Source organism: Manis javanica, chromosome 11, assembly GCF_040802235.1.
Source record: "Manis javanica isolate MJ-LG chromosome 11, MJ_LKY, whole genome shotgun sequence".
Taxonomy (NCBI): Eukaryota; Metazoa; Chordata; class Mammalia; order Pholidota; family Manidae; genus Manis; species Manis javanica.
Genome location: NC_133166.1, coordinates 44,206,871 through 44,228,298, shown reverse-complemented (window position 1 = coordinate 44,228,298; position 21,428 = coordinate 44,206,871).

The following is a 21,428-nucleotide window of genomic DNA, read 5'->3' as shown; positions in this document are numbered from 1 at the left end:
TCACAAAAGAATGGAGAATAAACACCAATAACCTCAGAACCCTAAAGACATGTTGCACAAATGAAATTAAATTTGCTCAGTATTCTGTTAATCCTGAATTTTATCTTATTCTAATTACCTGACTGCAAAGTGTTTAATTCTTATGAACTTCATTTTGCTTAATAGCAAAGTATGAGCAGTCACAAAGTTAGAATGAGGATTTATGAAAATTTCTGCAAAACATTTGACACCCTGGGGTTATGTAGGAATGGCTGAATAAATAGTAAATAAACATAAAAACAGCAAACTCAGTATTAGCAATAGGAAGCAGAGAAAAGGACAAGCAGGAGGAGAGAAGTATGGGCACCAGTCCGGCTTTGTTTGGTGGATTCATATTTTATCAGAACTCCGTTATTGAAAGGAAAGGAGCCACACATAGCAGCAATTCACCGGAGAGTTCCGCTTTATTAGGGAAAGGTGCTGGGTTATATAGGAGGGGGCATGAATTGATTGAGGTGTCACTTCTACGGGGCTGGTGGCTGTTGGCTAGGTGCTGGGATTGGGAGGGGGGCGAGAGGTGATTGGGCTTCAGGTGGCGCCCGCGGGAACTGAGGACCCAGAAGAGAAGCCGGAAGTTTGCCATCTTACTGGTGGGGACCCTTCATTCACCCCTTTCTCCTCTATGGGTTTGTGGACGTTGCTTTCTCTCTGGCTGCTTCCTGCTGAACAGGGGCGGAGAAGGGAGTGAGGGCTTGAGGATTGGGAGGAAAGGGTTGATAGGACTCCCCGCAGTAAGGACGAGTAGATGTGGACTTCTTCAGGTTTGGAAATCAATGAAGGTTTCCTGTAACCATAGGTTGGCCAAGAGGATATGGGTGTCAGGAGCCAGGCGTCTGCGACTATTGTTTCCAGGAACAGTTTCCAGTGGAGAGAGGGGTCCATCTCAGGGTGTGGTGAGGAGGTCACGTGAGGGTGAGGGATCTTCTGTGGCCAGAAGCTGGTAGTTCCTTCTGTGGCCAGAAGCTGGTTGAAAGCTTGATTAGAGATTTTTCCGACTTGGGATTTGATGAACTTTATTATACAGGGTAAGAAGAGACAGGCGAGAAGAATGATTATTATGGGGCCTGCAATGGGCCAGAGCCAGGTGAGGAGGGGGTTTGTTAGTATTGACGAGAATGGGTTGGAATTGGAAGCAGAGTGGAGACTGGAGGCAAGGTCGGTGAGTTTGGTAATGTCAGTTTCTACAATGCCAGATTCGTTGATGTAATAGCAGCACTCTTCCCAGAGGAAGACGCAGGTGCCGCCCTTCTCGGCTGTAAGCAGATCTAGGGCCCGCCGGTTTTGAAGGGTGACTTTAGATAGCAAAGTGACCTGTCTTTGGAGAGAGGCTAGAGAATTGGCAGTGGATGTCAGGGCTCCCTCAAGTTTGGCGTTGAGATCTCTAACTGCCTATAGAGAGTGACCCAAGGCTTCTCCCGAAAACCCTGCCCCAATGGATGAGGTGATCAAAGAGCTACTGACCATGATGGGAAGGAAAGCAGCTCTTTTTGTGCGCGAGGGCAAGGGAGGTTGGAGCTCAAGAAATTCTGCCATGCTGTAAAGTGTTAACTGTGGGATTAGGGTGACGAGAATGCAGAGTGTATCGGAGTTGAGAGGCAGTGAGTTGAAAAGACTGCTATTACACTAAAAGAAGTGTCCCGGTTGCGTAAAAGTCTTAGAGCTGGAGGTAGGGGTGTAGATAGAGAGGCAGTGAAGTGCGCTGGAGGGGGGTGGAGTTGGGCTTACACAGTGGTGGATGGTGAGATTATCTGCGTATTCTGGTTCCCATAGGGGTATGTCTGCCAGGGGGCAGAGGGGTTGTCTTTCTGCATGGAAGGAGTAGTTGGAAATATTAAGGGGCACGGCGGCCAGCAGTGGGCGCTGTAGTGATGCGCACAAGAAACAATTGGCTGTGTTAAGGGTGTGGTTGAGAAAGATGGTGGTGTCCTGAATGAGCTGTAACGAAGAGTAGGAGAAATGGGAAGAGGGGTGGGGATAAGAAGATGAAGAGGCCCTATCAAGAGTTTGGATAATGACTTTTTCAGAATGTCTGCTATCTGATGCAACTTGAGAGATCTGGGAATGAGAGGGAACATACTTTCGAGAGATATGAAGGGTACTGTGGGGGGTCGAGGACTCCCCATAGTAAACTGAGGCTGTGACTCTGGCAGCCCATCGAGAGTCCCAGGGATCTGGGATTGATAAGGAGAATGAGCTGTTGGGATATTTCATGAAATGGTTGGAGGAGTAATACTGTGGGTACTGGAAGTTACCTATGTAGTGAATGGTGCAAGACTAGTAGGGACATCTCCCATAGGTATCTGGCCATCGCCTGCAATAGGCTTGTTTTTGGTCATAGAGGAAGCAGAGGTAGGGAGAATAAGGGTAGCTGCTAGTGAACACTTCGGTGGAGGGAGGAAAGTGGAGGTATAAAGGCTCAGAGCAGCTTTTCAGAGGGCAGTCTGGTGTGGCAATGAGGGCAGTAACTTTTGTTTGATGCTGTGTGTAAGTCTCTCTGACTTTGAATCGCCATACAAAGGAGGCTGGGGTGGTGGGGAAGACAATAGGAATGAGGAAAAAAAGGCGAGAGAGCAGTAAAGGAGGAAAAAGTCATGATTCGGGTATGGATGGCAAAGGGGGTGAACGGGATTTTGGAGGAAAGAGGACAGTAAGGTCAGGAGTCTGGAGGGAGGGAGAGTCTGTAAACTTTTGTAGGTTAAGAGATCTTTTAGGTGATGTGGGGACAGAATGGTAAGGGGCGCCCTGAATGTCAGTTTATGAGCTTCTTCCTGCAAGAGCTGTCTAGCGGCTAATGCTCGTAGGCAGGGGGCTCATCCCTGAACTGTGGGGTCTAATTGCTTGGAGAGATAAGCTACTGGGGGGCAAAGGATGGGCCATAATATTGGCCTAGGACTCTTAGAGCTTGACTGGACCTCTCATGAATGTATAATGAGAAGGGATTCGACAAATCAGGAAGATGGAGAGCTGGGGCTTCCACAAGGGCTTGACAGAGCTTAATGAAGGAGTGTCGGGGTGAGGAGGGTAATGGTTTTTTAGGGGGGCTCTTGCTGAGGTTGTATAGGGGTCTTGCCAACAGGGTGCAGGGAGAAGTTAGGGACCGGGCCCCATCAATCTTCTTCTGCCAGCCCCACTACAGCGGGCTTAGGATGGGGGTTGTTCGTCCAGCCTCCCCTTCGGGTGGTTGGGCAATCAGACCCCCAGTGGCCCTTTTTGTGGCATCTGGGGCATGGGGTGGTAGGAGATCTGGGGGAGGGGCACGCCCTTGACCAATGTCCCTCTTTTCTGCACTTGAAACAAGCTCTTGGGGGGGCTTGTTTGTAGAGGGGTGCCCAGGTTGTGGTTTTATCAGCTGGGCCAACATCTGGAAATTGGCCTGATCAGCCTTTTGTTTACGGCATTCTTTCTCCTCCTCCCGCTTATGGAAGACTTTAAAGGCCACTGTTAGGATCTCAGTCTGTGGGGTAGCGGGGCCCTGTTCTAACTTTTTGAGTTTAGCTTTAATGTCGGGGTAGCCTTGAGCTAGGAAGTATGTCATAAGGACATGTCTTCCTTCAGGTGTTTCTGGGTCCAGGCTGGTATACTGTAATAGGGCTTGAGTGAGTCTGTCTAAGAACTCGGAGGGGGTTTCATCTCTCTTTTGAATTATGTCTTGGAGCTTTTGAAAATTGACTACTTTACAAGCTGCCCTTTTTCAGACCTGCTATTAAGCAGGAGGCAAAAATATCTCGAGAGCGGAGACTCATGGCAGTGTTATAATTTCAGTGTGGGTCTTGTTCGGGGACAGCAGTGGGGCCAGGGGGATAGGTGGGGTCAGTCCTGTGGGTTTCAGTAGCCTGCATTTGGGCGAAGTCCTAAACTCGTCTACGCTCTTCAGGGAGGAGAGTATTGGCCAGGAGCATGATAATGTCATGATGTGTGAGGCTGTAAGACTGGAGGGTCTATTGAAACTCCCTGATGTATGTCATGGGATCAGTGGAAAAGGAACGTAGGCATTTCTCTAGGTGGGCTAAATCTCTTAAGGAGAAAGGGATGTGAACGCGCATGCTGCCTTCGGATCCTGCTACCTCCCGGAGGGGGGGCGATAATTTTGGGAGGCTCTCGGGACTGAGTCTGAGGGGGACTGAAGGGTTCTGGCTCAGTCTGTGGGGGAGTGACGCGGTCTAGCCATGCCTAGTCGAGCAGGTCCTGAAGTGCAGAAGGGGGCAAAGAAAATAAAGAAAGATAGAATCAGACCCACATGTCGCCAGCTAGCAGCCCAGCTGCTTACTTCTGCCGCTCTAGTTGGGCTTGAACTCATGACTCTGAATTAAGAGTCCCATGCTCTATTAACTGAGCTGCAGCAGGGCTCTAATTAATTGCTTATGGAATACGTAAACAGAATGTTCTTTGTTCTCCATTCCTGCCACATCTGCAAGTGGGGGAAGGGCATATTTAGAAGCAGGGGTGGTGTTTCTACACATCTTCAAGGTCTCCCTATTTTCAGAGTGAGGAGTCTTGGCAAGATATGTTTTTGTGGACAGATAACTTCTAAGGACTGCACCGGTTGTTCTCTAGCTTGTGCTTTCCCATGCTGCGTTCAGACATGGGGGAAGGTGCTTTCCCATTCTCCCTACAAACATGTGAGAAGACAAAGGCGGTCCCTAACAGGGGAGAAACAGGTGATGAGGGCAAAGACGGAGGAGGCTCTTGGGACCTAGTTAAAGGGGGGCTGAAAGGCTCAGGCTTAATCTGCAGGGAATGAAGGTGGAGGAGGTGAGATGGGGGAGGAGATGGTTGGGGAGGAAGGGAGAAGGGCTGTTGTAGGAGAAGAAGGGGAAGGGAGTGAAGGGGAGGCTTCTGCGGGGGCGGCGGCTTGCAGGCTAGGAGAACTTGGGAGGGGGCGGGGAGAGGAGGAGGCGGAAAGCTTCGATATAGGGAATCTCCTTCCATTTTTTCAGGTGCTGGCAGTAGTTAAAAAGATCGCAAGTGATGTTAGGATCAAGAGTTCCCCTTGCAGGCCATTGGTTTTTATTGTCTAGGGGGTATGTCGGCCAATCTTGGGAGCAATATTTAAGGAGAAGTTTTGGTTTTATATCAGGCATCAGGGAGAGGGTAGCCAGATGCTTAATCAGGCATTCAAGAGGTGAACTTTCAGGGAGGGATGAGGAGGCTCCCATGGCTAAAGGACAGAGAAGGAGACAAACAGGGGAAGACGAACGGAAATCCTCGGACTGGAAGCAGACCACAAGGAGACAAAGGGCGTCCCCGATGATCCTTGGTGGTCTGCGGAAACTCGTATACGAGTTGGAATTTCTTGGGAAGTGTGGGTTGTCACCCAAACTTCCCTAAGAAGGCAGAGTGCCGGAGTCACGAGGTACCTAGCGCTAGGCGTTTTTGGCGGACGGAGCAGAAGGAGGAGGGGGGGAAAAGGGAGCGTTCTCATCGACAAAGGAGTCACCTTGTTTATGGCTGTTGGAGGGGGGTGCCTGAGAGTCGGCCGCAGTCGTGAAGGCCTGAGGTGGGGATTTATGACTGTCAGAGGAGGGGCCTGAGCGTCCGCCGCAACCGTAAAGGCTTGAGGCGGGGATTTATGGCTGTTTGGGGAGGGGCCTGAGGGTCCGCTGCAGCCGTGAAGTCCTGAGGCGGGGAGCATTCCCTCCTCATCCCCGAGCGTCAGGGCCTTGCCGGACGATCACGGTCAATGGCACTGCGATAGCTCGGGGAAGAGTGGCCCACTCCGGAGGGAAAACTTACCTAAAGGCCAGAGAGGAGTGGTGAGTGTGATGAGCCTGCGCCGGAAAAAGAGGACGAGGGCAAGCTGCTGCTGGTGTCGGGGGAAGACGGGGCCCAGTTGGGGTGTCCCGTCTCCCGGGTTTCGGCACCAATGAAAGGAAAGGAGTGACACATAGCAGCAATTCACCGGAGAGTTCCGCTTTATTAGGGAAAGGTGCTGGGTTATATAGGAGGGGGCATGAATTGATTGAGGTGTCACTTCTACGGGGCTGGTGGCTGTTGGCTAGGTGCTGGGATTGGGAGGGGGGCGAGAGGTGATTGGGCTTCAGGTGACGCCGGCGGGAACTGAGGACCCCGAAGAGAAGCCGGAAGTTTGCCATCTTACTGGTGGGGACCCTTCAGTTATGATACCAGGTCTTTTGTGGAGTCCTCAAGTACACTGGGTACAGCCAATCTTCACTCTGTAAGGGTAAAATCTACTCTGTGCTTCTTGCACAGATTGTTGTTTATTGATTTTTTTTGAGAGGGCATCTCTTCATATTTATTGATCAAATGGTTGTTAACAACAAAATTCTGTATAGGGGGTCAATGCTCAATGCACAATCATTAATCCATCTCAAGCCTAATTCTCATCATTCTCCAATCTTCTGAAGCATAACGAACAAGTTCTTATGTGGTGAACGAATTCTTACATAGTGAATAAGTTCTTACATGGTGAACAGTACAAGGGCAGTCATCAGAAACTTTGGGTTTTGATCACGCATTATGAACTATAAACAATCAGGTCAAATATGAATATTCGTTTGATTTTTATACTTGATTTATATGTGGATCCCACATTTCTACTTTTATTATTATTATTATTTATATTTTTAATAAAATGCTGAAGTGGTAGGTAGATGCAAGATAAAGGTAGAAAACATAGTTTAGTGTTATAGGAGAGCAATTGTAGATGATCGTGTGTGTGCCTGTAGACTATGTGCTAATCCAATCTAGACAAGGGCAATGAAACATCCACGGATGCAGAAGCTTTCTCTCAAAACAGGGGGGGTGGTGAGGTTCTAAGCTTCACCACTGTGGTTCCCCGATTTCTCACCTGATGGCCCCCCTGTGACTGTGCCTGTCTTAGGTTGTTCCACCCTTGAGGAATCTTACCCGTCTCTGGCTAACCAGTCATCTTCTGGGCCATACAGGGAAATGTAAAGTTGGTAAGTGAGAGAGAAGCCATATTGTTTGAAAAGGTTAGCTTTTTACTTCTTTGCAGATTTATGCCCTGTGGCTTCTATGCCCAGCACTTGTCTCCAGATATCTTTACCACCTGGAGGAATTATGATGCTCGGTAAATTCGATATGAGGCACGAATTCTATTTAAGGGTTGTAATTAGGAAGGAAGGAGAAAAGCTACAGAGGTAGCATATGGAAGAAAACATGGGAGGATTGATTATTTCTTTGAAATATCTTCTTGTAGAGTACCTTAAGCATGTATAGGTTTTAAACTACTAAATTGCACACACATATTAACATAATAGGAATACGGTGACATAAACTAAGCAAATCTATAATTACCAGCCATCTCCAGTGAAGCCAAGAAAAGCAGTTAGGCACCCTAGGCATTTGTGAGAATTTGTCTATGATATGATGGATATTGTCCAGCTGTACTTGAACAGTCTGAGAGAAATCAGACAAATTAAAGCAACCCATATCTGGGATCTGTTCACATCCCATATGTTCTTTTAACCATAGATAGTCTATAGTCATAAGATTTTGGAACGCTACAACTTGCACCCCTCCCAACTCCTGGTTGAGTTCCAACAGTACAGATCCAGTCAAATTCGTTGTCTCACTGTATGCACATGCCAGCCTAGACATCTCCCTCCTCATTCCAGTGGCAAGTCCAGGAAATGGTGGGATGGACGCAGCCACAACCGCAGCATTGCCCAGATCCCTGTGGAGGCTTTTTGATGATCATCCCCCGGCACAAGTCCTCCAGAGAGTGCTGATGCTGGAAGCTCCTCCTCATATCGTATCTTAGTTCATTTTCTGGGTAGCCAAGCTAGGCCTTGATCTTCTGCATAAAAACAACCAGACCCTTTGCCCACACTTTGACATACCCTCTATACAACTGTGTAGAACTCATTGAAGGTCAGCAGACAGGAATTACTTTATTTTTATTTTTATTAAGAGAAAGGAATATTATCAGAAAAGAGTACCTCCATAGCTGATCATATGACACCCTTTAAGTGATCAAAATTAAGGATATTTAAAGCATGCGTTAATCTTTGAATTATCAATAGTTTTACCCTATCAAGGAGTAATCCCCCTTTTCTTTCTTTCTTTCTTTTTTTTTAATCTTTAATCTACACTTACATGAAGAATACTATGATTACTATGCTCTCCCCTGTACTAAGTCCCCCCTAAAAACTACATTACAGTCACTGTCCATTAGCATAGTAAAATGTTGTAGAATCACTACTTGTCCTCTCTGTGTTGTACAGCCCTCCCTCCTCTTTCTCTGCTTGGCTTATTTCACTGAGCATAATACTCTCCAGCTCCATCCATGTTGCAGCAAATGGTAGGATTTGCTCTCTTCTTATGGCTGAGTAGTATTCCATTGTGTATATGTACCACCTCTTCTTTATCCATTCATCTACCGATGGACATTTAGGTTGCTTCCAATTCTTGGCTATTGTAAATAGTGCTGCAATAAACATAGGGGTGCATCTGTCTTTCTCAAACTTGATTGCTGCATTCTTAGGGTAAATTCCTAGGAGTGGAATTCCTGGGTCAAATGGTAGGTCTGTTTTGAGCATTTTGATGAACCTCCATACTGCTTTCCACAATGGTTGAACTAATTTACATTCCCACCAGCAGTGTAGGAGGGTTCCTCTTTCTCCACAGCCTCGCCAACATTTGTTGTTGTTTGTCTTTTGGATGGCAGTCATCCTTACTGGTGTGAGGTGATACCTCATCGTAGTTTTAATTTGCATTTCTCTAATAATTAGCGATGTGGAGCATCTTTTCATGTGTCTGTTGGCCATCTGTATTTCTTTTTTAGAGAACTGTCTGTTCAGTTACTCTGCCCATTTTTTAATTGGGTTGTTTTTTGTTTGTTGAGGCATGTGAGCTCTTTATATATTCTGGACGTCAATTCTTTATCGGATCTGTCATTTTCAAATATATTCTCCCATACTGTAGGGTTCCTTTTTGTTCTATTGATGGTGTCTTTCACTGTACAGAAGCTTTTCAGCTTAATGTAGTCCCACTTGCTCATTTTTGCTGTTGTTTTCCTTGCCCGGGGAGATATGTTCAGGAAGAGGTCACTCATGTTTATGTCTAAGAGGTTTTTGCCTATGTTTTTTTCCAAGAGTTTAACGGTTTCATGACTTATATTCACGTCTTTGATCCATTTTGAGTTTATCTTTGCATATGCGGTTAGACAATGGTTCAGTTTCATTCTCCTACATGTAGCTGTCCAGTTTTGCCAGCACCATCTGTTGAAGAGGCTGTCATTTTGCCATTGTATGTCCATGGCTCCTTTATCAAATACTAATTGACCATATATGTTTGGGTTAATTTCTGGAGTCTCTAATCTGTTCCACTGGTCTGTGGCTCTGTTCTTGTGCCATTACCAAATTTTCTTGATTACTATGGCTATGTAGTAGAGCTTCAAGGTGGGGAGTGAGATCCCCCCCTACTTTATTCTTCTTTTTCAGGATTGCTTTGGCTATTTGCGATCTTTGGTGTTTCCATATGAATATTTGAATTATTTGTTCCAGTTCATTGAAAAATGTTGCTGGTAATTTGATAGGGATTGCATCAAATCTTTATATTGCTTTGGGCAGGATGGCCATTTTGACGATATAAATTCTTCCTAGCCATGAGCATGGGATGAGTTTCCATTTATTAGTGTCCCCTTTAATTTCTCTTAAGAGTGATTTGTAGTTTTCAGGGTATAGGTCTTTCACTTCTTTGGTTAGGTTTATTCCTAGGTATTTTATTCCTTTTGATGCAACTGTGAATGGAATTGTTTTCCTGATTTCTCTTTCTGTTGGTTCATTGTTAGTGTATAGGAAAGCTACAGTTTTCTGTGTGTTAATTTTGTATCCTGCAACTTTGCTGTATTCCGATATCAGTTCTAGTAGTTTTGGAGTGGAATCTTTAGAGTTTTTTATGTACAGTATCATATCATGTGCAAATCGTGACAGTTTAACTTCTTCTTTACCAATCTGGAGTCCTTGTATTTCTTTGTTTTGTCTGATTGCTGTGGCTAGTACCTCCAGTACTATGTTAAATAACAGTGGGAGAGTGGACATCCCTGTCTGGTTCCCGATCTCAGAGGAAATGCTTTCAGCTTCTCGCTGTTCAGTATAATGTTGGCTGTGGGTTTATCATATATGGCCTTTATTATGTTGAGGTACTTGCCCTCTATTCCCATTTTGCTGAGAGTTTTTATCATGAATGGATGTTGAATTTTGTCAAATGTTTTTTCAGCATCTATGGAGATGATCATGTGGTTTTTGTCTTTCTTTTTGTTGATGTGGTGGATGATGTTGATGGATTTTCCATTCTTGTTGTACCATTCTTGCATCCCTGAGATGAATCCCACTTGGTCATGGTGTATGATCCTTTTGACATACTGTTGAATTCTGTTTGCTAATATTTTATTGAGTATTTTTGCATCTACATTCATCAGGGATATTGGTCTGTAATTTTCTTTTTTTGGTGTGGTCTTTGCCTGGTTTTGGTATTAGGGTGATGTTGGCTTCATAGAATGAGTTTGGGAGTATTCCCTCTTCTTCTATTTTTTGGAACACTTTAAGGAGAATGGGTATTATGTCTTCTCTGTGTGTCTGATAAAATTCCGAGGTAAATCCCTCTGGCCCCAGGGTTTTGTTCTTGGGTAGTTTTTTGATTACCGTTTCAATTTCTTTGCTCGTAATTGATTTGTTTAACTTTTGTGTTTCTTCCTTGGTCAGTCTTGGGAGGTTGTATTTTTCTAGGAATTTGTCCATTTCTTCTACGTTTTTCCAGCTTGTTGGCATATAGGTTTTCATAGGAGTCTTTAATAATTCTTTGTATTTCTGTGGAGTCTGTTGTGATGTTTCCTTTCTCATTTCTGATGCTGTTGATTTGTGTTGTTTCTCTTTTTGTCTTAATAAGTTTGGCTAGAGGCTTATCTATTTTGTTTATTTTCTCAAAGAACCAGCTCTTGGTTTCATTGATTTTTTTTCTTGTTTTATTCTTCTCAATTTTGTTTATTTCTTCTCTGATCTTTATTATGTCCCTCCTTCTGCTGACTTTAGGCCTCAGTTATTCTTCTTTTTCTAGTTTCGATAATTGTGATGTTATAGTATTCATTTGAGATTGTTCTTCTTCTTCAAGTGTGCCTGGATTGCTATACACTTTCCTCTTAAGACTGCTTTTGCTGCATCCCACAGAAGTTGGGGCTTTGTGTTGTTGTTGTCATTTGTTTCTATATATTCCTTGATCTCTATTTTAATTTGTTCATTGATCCATTGATTATTTAGTAGCATGTTGTTAAGCCTCCATGTGTTTGTGAGCCTTTTTTTTTCTTTTAGAATTTATTTCTAGTTTTATACCTTTGTGGTCTGAAAAATTGGTTGGTAGAATTTCAATATTTTAGAATTTACTGAGGCTCTTTTTGTGAGCTAGTATGTGGTCTATTCTGGAGAATGTTCCATGTGCACTTGAGAAGAATGTATATCCTGTTGCTTTTGGATGTAGAGTTCTATAGATGTCTATTAGGTCCATCTGTTCTAGTGTGTTGTTCAGGGTCTGTGTGTCTTTACTTATTTTCTGCCTGGTGGATCTATCCTTCAGGGTGAGTGGTGTGTTGAAGTCTCCTACAATGAATGCATTGCAGTCTATTTCCCTCTTTAGTTCTGTTAGTATTTGCTTCACATATGCTGGTGCTCCTGTGTCGGGTGCATATATATTTATAATGGTTGTATCCTCTTGTTGGACTGAGCCCATTATGATTATGTAGTGTCCTTCTTTATCTCTTGATACTTTCTTTGTTTTGAAGTCTATTTTGTCTGATATTAGTACTTCAACCCCTGCTTTCTTCTCACTGTTGTTTGCCTGAAATATGTTTTTCCATCCCTCGGCTTTTAGTCTGTGCCTGTCTTTTGGCTTGAGGTGAGTTTCTTGTAAGCAGCATATAGATGGGTCTTGCTTTTTTATCCATTCTATTACTTTGTGTCTTTTGATTGGTGCATTAAGTCCATTTACATTTAGGGTGACTATTGAGAGATATGTACTTATTGCCATTGCCAGCTTTAGATTCGTGGTTACCAAAGGTTCAAGGTTAGCTTTTTTAGTATCTTACTGCCTAACTTAGCTTGTTTATTGAGCTGTTATATACACTGTCTGGAGATTCTTTTCTTCTCTCCCTTCTTATTCCTCCTCCTTCCTTTCTACATATGTTGTGTGTTTTGTTCTGTGCTCCTTTTAGAAGTGCTCCCATCTAGAGCTGTCCCTGTAAGATGCCCTGTAGAGGTGGTTTGTGGGAAGCAAATTCCCTCAGCTTTTTCATGTCTGGGAATTGTTTAATCCCACCATCATATTTAAATGATAGTCGTGCTGGATACAGTATCCTTTGTTCAAGGCCCTTCTGTTTCATTGAATTAAATATATCATGAAATTCTCTTCTGGCCTGTAGGGTTTCTGTCGAGAAGTCTGATGTTAGCCTGATGGGTTTTCCTTTATAGGTGACCTTTTTCTCTCTAGCTTCCTTTAGAAGTCTTTCCTTGTCCTTGATCCTTGCCATTTTAATTATTATGTGTCTTGGTGTTGTCCTACTTGTATCCTTTCTGTTGGGGGTTCTGTGTATTTCCGTGTTCTGTTCGATTATTTCCTCCCCCAGTTTGGGGAAGTTTCAGCAATTATTTCTTCGAAGAGACCTTCGATCCCTTTTCCTCTTTCTTTTTTTTCTGGTACCCCTATAATACAAATATTATTCCTTGTGGATTTTTCACATAGTTCTCTTAGTCTTGTTTCGTTCCTGGAGATTCTTTTATCTCTCTCTATGTCAGCTTCTATACATTCCTGTTCTCTGGCTTCTATTCCTTTAATGGCCTCTTGCATCTTATCCATTCTGCTTATAAATCCTTCCAGGGTTTGTTTCCCTTCTGTGATCTCCTTCCTGACATCTGTGATCTCCCTCCGGACTTCATCCCATTGATCTTGCATTTTTCTCTGCATCTCTGTCAGCATAATCATGATTTTTATTTTGAATTCTTTTTCAGGTAGATTGGTTAGGTCTGTCTCCTTCTCAGGTGTTGTCTCTGTGATCTTTGTCTGCCTGTAGTTTTGCCTTTTCATGGTGATAGAGATAGTTTGCAGAGCTGGTACAAGTGACAACTGGGAGAGCTTTCCTTCTTGTTGGTTTGTGGCCTTCCTCTCCTGGGAGAATAGCGACCTCTAGTGGCTTGTGCTGGGCAGCTGTGCGCAGACAAGTCTTCTGCTTCCTGCCTGGCTTCTATGGAGTTTATCTCTGCTGTTGCTGTGGGCATGGCTTGGCTGGGGCTGCTCCTCCAAAATGGTGGAGCCCCATTGGAGGGGGAGCAGCTGGAAGGCTATTTATCTCTGTAATGGGCCTCTGTGCTCCCTGTTGCCCAGGGGATTAGAGTGCCCAGAGATCCCCAGATTCCCTGCCTCTGGGCTAAGTGTCCTGTCCTGCCCCTTGAAGACTTCCCAAAAGCACTCTCCAAACCAAAAGAACAACAGCAACAATGAAAGAGAAAAAATAAATAAATAGATAAATAATTTTTAAAAAAAGGGAAAAATGCACGATTTTCTTTGTCTTGAGACACCGGTCTCAGGCACCCACTCACCAGTCTTGCTGCCCTGTTTCTGTATTATTGGGTCCCTGTCCCTTTAAGGCTTCCAAAAAGCACTCGCCAAAAAAGACAACAACAACAAAAAAAACTGCTCCTGTTTCTTTGTTCTCCGGCGTCAGCCTCAGGCACCCGCTCACCAGTCCTGCCGCCCTGTTTCCCTAGTATCCAGGACCCCATGCATGCACTATGTCTGCTCTCTTGTCCGGAATCCTGTGGCTGGGTGTTCAGCAGTCCTGGGCTCCCTAGCCCTCCTTGCTGACTCCTCTCCACCCGCCAGGAGCCAGGGGTAGGGGTGCTCGGGTCCCGCTGGGCTGGGGTTTCTATCTTACCCCCTTTGTGAGGCGCTGGGTTCTCGCAGGTGTGGATGTGGTCTGGATGTTGTCCTGTGTCCTCTGGTCTCAATTTTAGGAAGAGTTGTCTTTGTTATATTTTCATAGATACATGTGGTTTTGGGAAGAGATTTCCACTGCTCTACTCATGCTGCCATCCTGGCTCTGCCTCCTTGTTTATTGATTTTTACGATTTTTCACATTACCCTTTGAGTATTTGTCTACATCTTTGTTCTCTCCAATAGACGGAATTACAGGAGAACAAGAAACTTTTATTAAACAATGTTTGATCTCCGACATTTAGCACATTGCCTACTGCAGTTAATGCTCAGTAAGTGAGGTTTGTTCCCTTCCCTTCTCCTGATGAGTGTCATTGAGTAAAAGGAAAACAGCCATAACCAAAATTATTATCAAGGAAATTGCCACTGGATCACACTGGTGTATGACTTTGAATCAGGAAATGTCCCGTTAGAATTCCATTCAATTCTTCCTGCTTTTTGTCAATAACTAAAAACAGCTATGGAATAACTGGGAATAAAAGTATAACAAACACTTAACTTATGAAATGTGAAGTAAAGTATTCTTCATTTCCCAGGTCCACCACTCCATCACACCCCACCTCACAGGGTCATTATTGTCCTACATCTTCATGCCTTGTACCAGGGTTATACATTTTTGAAGCCCAAAGTTGTCTTCATTTTAGGCACTCTCCTTACTTTTACTTCTCAACATCCATTACCTTCATGAAATGTGTCCTGGTACAGCAGTTAAAATCATTAATAAATGACATCTGTAAAGCACTTGTCAGTTAACATATGTAATGTTTGTATATGGCATACATTATTTTACTGGATTATCACTCTGAATGAAATATATGTCAGCTATTACCATCACCCATATCTAATGGAAAAGAAAAAGAATTTCACAGATATTAAAAAAAAATGTTGCCCCACTTTAGAAAGAGAAGTAGCTTATAAACAACATGAGGAAAAACGTATTTCCATCCAGTTGCTTAAATTAAGATTGTTGACTTCTTTTAAAGAGAGCATTTTCATGCTCAACATCATTTAGTATGTGTCTTCTTTGGTAAGCCTTTTGAAGTTAGAAGATCAAAAACTATCTTCTTTTGAAATTTCAAGACACAGACTTCTCTCCAAATTAGAAAAATAAAAATACTTAGATAACAACAGAAGGAATTTATAGCTAAATGCATAAAAGTACCATGATGTCAATTTAGAAAAGAGACCAAGCTGTGCTGAAATACTTGAAACCGCAGTGATTGAGCTGGATGCAAAGATGATTAGAAAAGAATGCAGAGGACATTTTGTTTTGATTCAGGAATGATGGAAAAACTGATATGTGTTTTTAGACAGAAAAGATGGTTTCCCCTGATGAGTAATGTTTAAAGAAGACACTTAATGTCAGAATTTCCTAAATAATTATAGAATAACTTAATTATGGAAATGTCTCGACATCTGCCAAAAACATTTGGAGATTTAAGAGTTGATATGCATGTTTTTTCATTCCTTATATATGATCCTATATTAGAGATCATAATTTTTTCATGTCCATTTATTACATCTTTTTTCCTTTAAAAAAATTCACTATCAGATTCATCTCCACTGGAGCTCAAACATATTTAAGCCTCTTCCATCATAAAAAATAAACACAAATCTTAACACCTCTACATGGATATCATGAGGCATTTTAGATTCAGCAAACTCAACATTTGAATGCACCTTTCTGTCTTATCTTGTTAAACCAATTTCCCAACAAGTTTCATTTTTAAAAATCAACTTTACTTAAAAAACAAAAACAAAAACAAAACCAGCTGGTCATATTAGAAAGTTGAGTGTTGCCTTTGGGCGCTCTCTCCCTCAACAGCTTCCTTTCCATTCTGCAAGTAACCAAATCCCTTTAATCTAGCAAATATTTATTGACTTTATCTACTTATTCCCATATTCATTTCTAGTGTCGTTATTCCTTACCTAATCTCTTAATTGATATATTGCATACATTTTTCCTTTTTCCAGTCTATTTACCACATTGCTAGTAGAGTGATATTTTAAAATGCCAACTTTATTTTGATTTTACTCTACTTGTCCAGACATGATTGACTCATTTATTCTTCCTTTGCTTGGAGTACTAATTCACACTTATTTATCCCATTTACCAAGCTAACTCCTATTTATCATTCAGGATTTATTCATTTTGTGACTTCTTCAGGAGAACAAATTCTAACTTCATTAAAAGAAGAATAGGCAGCATTTTCTAATTACCATTTTTGTTCTATTTTTATGTCATAACACATGGACAACCCAGAAACAAATATAAGTCAGTTCATATAACTCAGATACTTAAATTTGTACTAAAGAAAATTATACTATATTAGGGTCATTAATATACAACTATATTTTAACAGAAAAAAATAACTAGTCAAACCTAATTTTCATCACTAAGTTATGTTATCATATTTGATTTGTTAATTTCTGAACCTCAATCATAAATGGCCTACGATAAATTTTCATGATGATATATAAACTGATCATGAGAAAGACACACAAAAAAAAGAAAATGTAAGAACTATAGTTTCTCCTAAACTATCTTTTATTTAAAAAAAAACAAAGGAATAAAGATTACAAGGAGATGACCCAAATAAAAATCAACTGTTAATGTTGGTATTTGATCAATACTTTCTGGATATATAGATTAATAAATTTGATGCAATTACCATATTACCTTAATTTGTCACTAAACAAAAACCTGATGATATAATTTTGTATGTTTTTTCATATGTTTGAGATTTTTTTAGAACTGAAATAAGTGGCAAGATATGATAATGGAACAAAATGCTCAAGATAATATTTGCTTAGTGGTACCATATGGAAGTCACAAAAGTCAACTGAATAGTCCCTGAATGATGAAAATTTATTCAAAGTTTTTGGGGAGGAGATTTCCATGCAAAGAAAGCAATGATTACCAGAGCCTAATGTAGTAGGATTTAGTTTGATACACATTAGATAGGAACGAAGGCCAATGGGGTTGAACTCAGAAACAAGTGGAGGAGATGTCAGGGAATGAGAGTTGACAGAGAGGCAGATGCCATATTATTTAGGGTCTTGTAAAACAAAGTAAGGAATGAGATTGCATTTTAAGTGAAGTTGGAAGTCATTGTAAGGTTTAAAAATTCACACGACATGAACAATTTAGATCACTCAGACTGCCATGTGGAAGAAAGCCAATTCTAAAAACTTGAGTTGTATACTCATAAACATGAGTAAATGAAATACTTATTTATTGCCCTAAACAAACATGATCACACACCTGAAATTTTTAGGAGAAAATATTAAAGAGACTTTATCTACTTAAATTATATCTGTTGTAATTATATTTTTTGGTTCTATTATGGGACTAACAGAAAGCCTGTTTTGAAATGATGTCTAATATCAGCTCCAAAACCTGTGTATAAGACAAAGATAAGTTTATTGCTTATAGTGAGAATATCTCCTCAGCAGAATTTCAGTGGTATCTTTGAGGTGGAAAGGTGAGATTTGAATTTATGGAAAATTTGAAGTTTGGCTTAAGGTGGGCTTTTCAATATAGGGGTTTGTGGTCTGAGTGAGGACAGGGTGGAAAGTGAGTGCTAGAAAGTGTCAAAGTCTTATAGAGAAAGTGTCTATAACAGTGTCAAAGTCTTACAGACAAAGCACAGCAAGAACAAACCTCCCATTGCACAGACTGGGTAAATTACTTGTAGGGAAGCAGAACACACACCATGGGGAGCTGGGGCTTCTCAGTAAGAGGGTGTTATAAATGATTTGTTGTAAGATTTGGGCTGGTGTTAAGTGATTTGGGGGAGGGTCCAAGGAAGAATGGCTTTGCACTGGATGGAAGGCCTTAAGGAATTGAGGTAATTTTATGATTATTTCAATAATCTTACTTTAGAAGAGGGAAGAATACATTGAGGTTTAAATTGTAACTGGTAAACAAACAGTAGTTATTCATTTTAGCTGAAAGAGGGAAATAATTTGTATTTTGTGGTTTGGACAATTTCCATATTTTTGTCTCTTTATAGACACTTACAAGTTGGTCCTCTTTTGTCCTGATCCATCACAGTCACAGAACGGCCTTGTCTAAAATTAATGCTCCCTGAAGCTGCTTATGTTCTGTATAACACAAAAGTCTGGCTGACAGCACCAGGACAGTGATGGATCTTTTCTGGGGCTGCTTTTCTGTTTCTCAACAGATTAGGACTGGTTTAACATCCACGTCATGGTTTTGAATTGCTGGGTTCAGAAGAGCCTTAGGTCATGCACTACCTAGTAGGGCTCCTTATTGAAGAATCATTACGATTCATTCTAATTTGGGGGAAATTAGTGTGATAAGCCATGAAGACCTTTACCTGGGAAAGAGTTTTCTGGAATCACAGAGTCAGAGTAATGCAGACCATGGGACACTGAAGTCATCCTGGTTTATATGCCACCATCTATGAGGAGAGCTGGGGGGAAGGAGGACATAGGTTTCCTCTTTAGTGTTCAGTGACCAGTCATATTAAATGGAGAAAGAAACACCTTTGTGCCACAACCTTGGAGATTAGTTTTCATTTTATAAATGAGAAAACCAAGTCTGGAGTTGGTTATATAATTAATTGGTCATGTACAGTGGGGGAAGTGGGTAGAGTGGCAGATAATGGCCAGAGCATCTCCAAAGCCCTTGTTAGCCTCTGAGTACGGAAATGCCATACTCCTTAGACGGCTTTATTATTTTAGTTAATTTTTAAAACAACATTTGGTGTCAGTAAATATCAATTTTCAGTTATTTCCTTGGAGTGGGAAAGTTACTAGTAGAACTCCCAATAAAACAGCTGTCTTTTGTCCCAGGCACAGAACCTCAGAGGCAGGCTGCTGAAGAGTTGGTACCCAGGCATACATGATCACAGTTTCTCACTTAGCCAAAAGCAATACAAACCATCACAGGGTTTAAACAAATCAAAATGAAAAATTTGAACATGTCTTTATTTTCTGTCTCCAGCCAACACAGTTTTAGCTAAAATTACAGATATTAGAAATTACTAGAGCCTTTGTTTAACAACCAGGCATATTTAACATGTTGGCAGAGCAACTAAATCTTTTGGGTCTTCTGAGGAAATCTGAAATGTAAATCCTTCTTTTGGGAGTGAGTAAAGTAAGATAAAGTACAAAGTGCATTGATGAAGAGGGAAAATGGAAATTAATTGTTGTTGCATCCTCAGTGTTCTAGGTAATGGGAATTTGGGCTTCTGATCTTTGGTGTTTATCAGTGTAAGACAAATAAAAAACCCCAAAAAAACTGAAAGGTTGGTGCTGTGGCTGAACTGAGTTTCCCCCAAATTCTATACTGAAGCTTTACCTTCCAAAGTGACTGTATTTGGAGACAAGACTTTTAGAGGTAATTAAGGTCAAATGAGGTCATTGGATGGGGCCCTTGTCCAACATGTTTGGTGGCCTTATAAGACCACACCCCCACCCCCACCCCAAGGGAAGGCCATGTGAGCACACAGGAAGAAGGCAGCTCTCTGCAAGCCAGAATAGGGACTTCACCAGACACCAAGTAAGCCAGGCCCTGATCTGAGATTTCAAGTCTCCAGAACCATGAGAAAATAAACCTCTGTTGTTTAAGCACCCAAAGCTGTGGTATTTTGTTAGGGATACCTGGGCTGACTAATTCAGTGGGTTTTATAATTAGATTCCTGTTCCTACCCTCTTTACCTTCTGCTTGAATTTGGGTGAGATGCTTAATTTCTTTGAATTTAGTTTCTAACACTGAGATGCAAATAATAAAGTATGCTTAATTATGTTTTTTTGAGAATCAACTAAGATAGTTCCTAGGACACAGTGGATGCACAACAGTTATTAAATTTCCATCAGCTTACAGATAGTGAAGTGTGCTAAGTACACAGGACACAAGTGTGAAAGAAAGGCCAATGCTGTAATAAAGATAATTGAATCCTGTATTTTTCAGTGAAAGACTTAGTCTTACTAATATTTTTAAATTTTTTCACACATATACAAATGTTTAATCAATGCCTTACTCAATGAAAAAATGTTTTCTTTTCCATTGTCAACAAAATATTTTCTCTATACACAAGTTGTTCAATGCCATTAAATGCTGTGTAAGAGATAAATACCACAGTGCTAAGCAAATTTCTTCATTTCAAAGAGTGACATAAAATCTTCAACCATAATTCAACCAACCCAGTGTATTATTAGATTTTCCTTAGCATTATTGAAGGGAGAATGTAATGCTATATTTTGAATGGCCAACATTTATTTGGGATCATAAGAGACTATAAAATTTGCCACTCTGAGAGAATAAAGTTCACCAAATTCCTTCTTTAAATTGCTAAAGAGTTATGAAATCTGCAATATGGTAGTACATTGTGAAGCTAAAAGACAAGATAATGAAGAATTTTTCAACTATATTGGCCATCGAAATCAGCTTTTAAAATGGCCCTCATAATAATAGTGATCTGTGGATCACTATTGGTAAGATAACACACAGGAAATTTCAGGGGAAAAAAAATTAATGACTTCAGCTGATTTTGAGAACTCTTGGCAACCCCATTGGGTAATCACACTGTGAACTACTTATCTACATTCTCATATGATTAATGAATATCTGCTCCTCTGGATCACTAGAAATTTATCTTGATGTGACTCAATACAATTAGTGTAGTTCTAATTAGCAACTTGTTATTTTAAAACTTCTTGAGCTATAAAGGAATGCATATAAAATTCTCAGTATCTAATTCCAGTTAACTATTACCAGACATGTGAAGAAATATGAAAATGTAACTATAGCCAAGAGAAAATAAATAAAAATATGTCAGGAACACAGATGTGATACAATTTGCATTCAAGGGCGTTGAAATAAAAGTAGTAATATCCTCAAGGTATCAAGAAAATGGGGAAAAAGTAACAGATAAATGAAATATGTATTAAAAAGTGAAACACGAAAGCCAAAAAATGTAATTCCTTAAATGAAAACTTACATAAACTTAGCAGCAGAACAGGTATTATAGAAGAAATGGCCAGTAACATCAAGACATAGCAGTAGAAATTGTCCAAACTGAAGCATGAAAAGGCAATAAAAGAAAAATAAGCCACATGAACTGTGGAAAAAATATCAAACAACCTAATATACATGTTTTTGGAATTGCAAAGGAGAGGGAGGTATTATAAATCCTGGAGACACTAAAAGGATAATAAGGGAATGTTATGTCCAATTTGACTAAATAAAGTAGAAAAAAAATTCTTGACTGAAAGAAATTCCAAAACTATTTAAAAGGAGAAATTGAATATTTACACTGGCATATATCTCTTACACATACTGATTTTATAATTTAAAATTTTCTCATAAATTAATTTCCAGTCCAAAATGACTTCAATAACAAATTTATGTAATGTTTCATAAAGATAGCATGTAATCCTTATAGTTATTCAGAAAA